The sequence below is a fragment of the Desmodus rotundus genome, chromosome 10 (assembly GCF_022682495.2).
Source record: "Desmodus rotundus isolate HL8 chromosome 10, HLdesRot8A.1, whole genome shotgun sequence".
NCBI classification, from domain to species: domain Eukaryota; kingdom Metazoa; phylum Chordata; class Mammalia; order Chiroptera; family Phyllostomidae; genus Desmodus; species Desmodus rotundus.
In genome coordinates, this window is record NC_071396.1 from 80,985,720 (window position 1) to 80,991,299 (window position 5,580).

The 5,580-nt window shown below is 34.6% G+C and overlaps 1 pseudogene; it reads left to right on the forward strand.

Annotated features, from left to right (window-relative positions):
- Positions 1–693: 693 nt before the first annotated feature.
- Positions 694–4,769, forward strand: LOC112322901 (succinate dehydrogenase [ubiquinone] iron-sulfur subunit, mitochondrial pseudogene; annotated as a pseudogene).
- The last annotated feature ends 811 nt before the right edge of the window (positions 4,770–5,580 follow it).

A 5,580-nucleotide genomic window follows, 5' to 3' on the forward strand; every position in this document is an offset into this window, starting at 1 on the left:
TTTGACAAATGTATATAGGCATTTAATCAGTATCTGATGTTTTTGAGATTTGCATATATTGTGTGATATCTTTTTTGTAAATGCTGTGTAGTGTGACTTTGCATAAATACACCACACTGTGTTAATCTAATCTTCTGATAATGTATATTCATGTTATTTCCATTTTTTTGCTATTATGAATGAAGGTGTAATGAACATCCTTGTAAAAAGTTTTTACGAAGAATATATTTTAATATCTTTTGAAAATAAATACATGGAAATACTAATTTTGGAAATCAAATGCCTGGGAATGTGTGCCAGCTATTGATTTATAGCCTCTCTGTTCCAAAGTGACGAATTTGTCCAGCTCTATGAAAATGGAGCTGAGTCATTTAAATATTCTTTTCCTTTGTCCATTGGCACCATGTAAGATTTTGTCAATAGAGGGAGCTAGATAAACATCCCAAGAGGAAAAAGCTTTGCATCGTGGTCCCAAATCACTTCCTGCAAGTTTCTGCAATGGAAAGGATGTCTCCAGCCTTTGGCTTGCACCACCCTCAGGAGCTTCTCCAGCACCTGCTCCCTAGTGTGTGGCAGACAGCTGCACTCAGACTTTTTTTAATATTATTGAGGTATAGTTGATACACAGAAAATTTGCATGTATGTAACATATACAATTTGATGAGTTTGGACATAAGCATACAAGGTGGCACCATGACCATTATCAAGGTAAATAAACATAACTACTATGCTAATTGAAATAAGTCACTTACAGAAGAACAGGTACAACCTGATTCCACTTATTCAAGGCGTCTAAAACAGTCACATTTGTAGAAGCAGAAAATAGAATGGCGGTTTCTGGGAGGAAATAGGGAGTTGTTCAGTGGGTATAAAGTTATAGTTACATAAGATAGATGAAATAACAATATGCTGTTGTGCATTTACCTCACACTCTTTTTTATTGATTTTATTTGGGTGACATTGGTTAATAAAACTGTATATATTTCAAGTGTACAATTCTATGATACATCATCTGTATATTGTATTGTGTGTTCACCACCCCAAGTTAAGTCTCCCTCCATCAACATTTATCCCCCCTTTACCCTCTCCTATCTCCCTCCACTCACCTTTCCCTCTGTTGTCTGTGTCTACGAGTTTTTTTTTAAGCAAAATAAAATGAAACACCCAAGACTCTTAAGGAATTGATTTCTAGCAAGTTCTGCCAGCACACCATCCAGTGAGCAGCACCCTGTGCGGTGAGTTGGGTGCCTCCGGCTTGGGTGCTCTATCCCATTTCTACAAGTAGTGACAACCCCTTCTTTGTGCTATTCCTGTAATCTCTAGCATACTCTTACCTTCTCTAATCTCTAATTCTTGTTATACTTAATCATTCTTACATTAAACTTTGCCTGTTCGAATTGCTCATGGTTTCTTTCCTCTGACTGAACCAAAACTGATACAGAGTAAACTGCTGAATTTTATCAAAGGCGTATGTTTAACATTATTAGAAACTGTCAAGCAGGTTCCCAAATTGATGGTATCGTTTTACACTCCCACCAACATTATAGGAGTGTTCTAGATACCTTTTATCCTTTCTAGCGTTAGGCATTAGGTAGTCTTTTAAATTGTAGGTATTCCACTCTCTGTGTGGTGGTGGTTGTGGTTTCATTTACAATTCCTTGAATATCCAAAATGCTGAACATCTTTTATGTGCTTGTTGATTATTTTTATGATATTCTTTATGAAATACCTTTCCAAGTCTTTGCCTATGTTTAAAAAGGTTTTGGGGGTTTTTTGTTTGTTTTTTTTTTCTCTGGTTGGTGTAGCTCAGTGGATTGAGTGTGGGCTTGTGAACCAAAAGCTTGCCCGTTTGGTTCCGTTCCCAGTCAGGGCACGAGCCTGGGTTGCTGGCCAGGTTCCCAGCAAGGGGAACATGAGAGGCAACCACATCTTGAGGTTTCTTCCCCTCCCTGTCTCCTTCCCCTCTCTCTAAAACATAAATAAATAAATAAATAAATAAATAAATAAATAAATAAAATCTTTTAAAAAACAAATATAAGATTTAAAAAATATAAAAAGTTTATTTTTCATTACTTGTTTTGGGAATCCTTATACATTCAGTATACCAGTCCATTGTCAGATAAATGCATTGTGAATATTTTCAGCCATGCTATGTTCTACTTTTTTATTCTTCAACTGTCTTTTGAGGGGCAGAAGTTCATAATATCAATGAAGGATAGTTTATAAATTTTTAAATTTAGGGTGAGTTTCTTTTTATATTTTCTTTAAGAAATCTTTGCCTAAAATAACATCACAAAGAGATTCTATATGTTGTCTTCTAAGTGTTTTGTACTTAGCTTTTTAATAGCACTACTTCAAATCCATTGATCTAACCTTATTTATTAATTAATTAACTTGAAATTAATATTTATGACCTATGTGAGTAACTGTCAAGATTCATTTTTTTCTCCCCATATACTATCTTGTTGATCTGGTACCATATAACAAAGATTTATCTTTCTCCACTGAATTGTATCCAGACCTTTTAATTCCTTGTCTTTTCTTACTACCAATGGCTTTAACCAGAAACACAATGCTGATAGAAGCCACAGAACTAGACATCTTGCTCTGACCCAAAACTTGAGGTAAAAGCATTCAAAATTTTACCTGTGTTTTTTTATTATAGCAGTAATGAGGTATAAATGTTATTATATGTATGCATATTCATTTAGACATACACAAAAATGTACAATTTGGTAAGTTTTGGCATAGGTATACAGCTGGAAAGTCAGCAATCAATACAATATCATAAATATACCCATTACTCTCAAACATTTTCTCATGAACCATCCCTCATACCCCTCTCATCTTTTATCTGTAAGCAACCATAAATCTACTTTTGGTCACTGTTGATTAGTTTGCATGTTCTCGAATTTTACGTAAGTAGAATATTGTATGCAATTCTTTTGTCTGTATATTATCACTCAACACAATTCTTTATAATCATTCCACATTGTTACATGTATAAATAGTTCATACTGTTTTATTTCTGAATAATATTTCATCATATGGATGTATCATAACTGGCTCATCTGTTCATCTGTTGAAGGATATGTGGGTGTTTCTAGTTTTTGTCTACTATAAACAAAGCTTCTATTAACTTTTATGTATAAGTTTTCATGTGAACATGTTTTCATTTCTCTTAGGTAAATACCATCTAGTTGAATGGCTAGGTCATAGGGTAGCTGTCTACTGAACTTGTAAAGACACTCACAAGCTGTCTTCCAAAGTGGTTATACATTTTATATTCCTATTAGCAATCTGTAAGAATTCATTTGCTCCTCATCTTTGCCAACACATGGTGTGTCACTGTTTAATTTTAGCCATTTTAATAGATATGCTATAGAAGCTTGTTGTGGTATTAATTTGCATTTACCTAATGACTAGTGATAGTGACCGTCTTTTTATATGCTTGACTGTCATCTTTACATTAACTTTGATGACTTGTCTGTTAAGTCTTTTGTCCATTTTTTAAAAATGAAATTGTTCCTTTAACATTGTTTTTTTCTGAGCCACTTATACACCCTGTATATAAACCTTTTAGTATATTTTAAAATACTTGATTTGCAAGTATTTTCTCCTTCTATACCTTGTGTTTTAATTCTCTGAATGGTCTCTTTCAAGAGCAGAAGTTCTTGTTCATATTGATGTATATTTCATTCTCTGTAAACCACATTATTTGTGTTATATCTAAATTCTTTGCACCTGGAGTTTCAGAGCTATAGATTTTTCATTTGGGAATATAATTGATTTTGAGTTAATTTTTCTCTATAGTGTAAGGTATGAATTAGGTCCATTTGGAAGCACATGGATATACACTTTTTTACAGCATCATTTGTTGAAAAGACTGTCCTTTCTTGATTGAGTTGCCTTTGCTTCCTTATCAAAAATTATTCAATCTTGGTCAGGAGCCAAGGTCACAGGGGTGGTCAAAGTCTCCTGGAAGCACCTGTTGTGGCTACAGCCCCGACAAAGCCTGCCTGCAGGCCTGCCAAGGGACCCAGGCAGCTGCAGCCACAGCTCCATCCACTGATGGAACCCAGAGAAGATTGGACTTGAACCTCATATGCACACTAATAAAATTGATTTGAATATATATATGGTCCTATGATGTTGGATGCTTTAGTAAAATTACAAATTAAATTGATTCTACCTTGACCTTCCAAAGATCATGAAGAGAAGGTACCTGTGGCTCTTGTGCAATGAACATCAGTGGAGGCAACACGTTAACTTGCACCCAAAGGATTGACACCAACTTCAACTAAGTCTCAAAAATCTACCCTCTGCCACATATATGTGTAATGAAGGATCTCATTCCTGATTTGAGTGACTTCTATCTTCAGAACAAATCCATTGACCCTTATTTGCAGAAGAAGGATGAATCCCAGGAAGGCGAACAAGGGTATCTGCAGTCCACAAAAGGTCAGAAGACACTGGATAGGCTGTACCAGTGCATCCTCTGTGCCTGCTGCAGCACCAGCTGCTGGAGCTGCTGGTAGAATGGAGACACACATTTGGGACCTGTGGTTCTTATGCAGGCCTATCCCTGGATGGTTGACTCTGGAATCAGCATCGTGGAGGAGTGTCTGGCCAGCTGCAGGACGCCTTCTCTGTACCACTGCCACACCATCATGAGCTACACAATGCCCTGTTCCACGGGGCTGAATCCAGGAAAAGCTGTTGCTAAAATAAAGAAAACAGAGGCAACTACAAGGAGAAGAAAGCTTTAGCTTTACTGTCCTCATGGTAAATGTGACTTGAAACCAGCACCACTGAACATAATTTACATCTAATTTGAGGTCTTTCCTAGATCCTAATTTTCCATGAATACAGCATGTATAATAAAAATTTTAAGAAATAAATAAATGTTTTTCTATTTTAAAATCAAAAAAATCAAAAAAATGTTTCTCTCCCTCTCTTTCTCCCTCCTTTCCCCTCTCTAAAAATAAATAAAGAAAATCTTTAAAGAAATTATTGAAAGACTTAAGTAAACAGAAATATATCATGTTTTTAGAGAGAAAGGTTAGCATAATACTGTAACTGCTCTACAATTTGGTTTATGTATTTACTTCAATTCCAAGTAAAATTTGTATATTTTTAAGAATTTGATATCAGATTTAATAACTCTAAAAATTTTATTTATGTACAAGTGATACAAAATAGTCTAAGTAGAACAGGTGGGGGGGACCTACCACACCAGATATATATATATATATATGTGTGTGTGTGTGTGTATATATATATGTATATATATATGTGTGTGTATATATGTATATATACATATATGTATATATATGTGGACAGCTTACCTCTGAGAAAGAAAGCAATGCAGATTAGTTTAGAAAGAATAGACTATTAAATGTTTTTGGTAAAATGGATTATTTATATGACAAATTATATTGGATCTTTATTCCTATTGTATTGTAATTTCCAAGAACTAAAAATTTAAATGTAAAATGTGTAACTACAAAGGTTTCAGAGGGCAACATGAAGGACTATACAATCTTGGATTGGGAAAATTACTTTCTTAAATAAGAAACA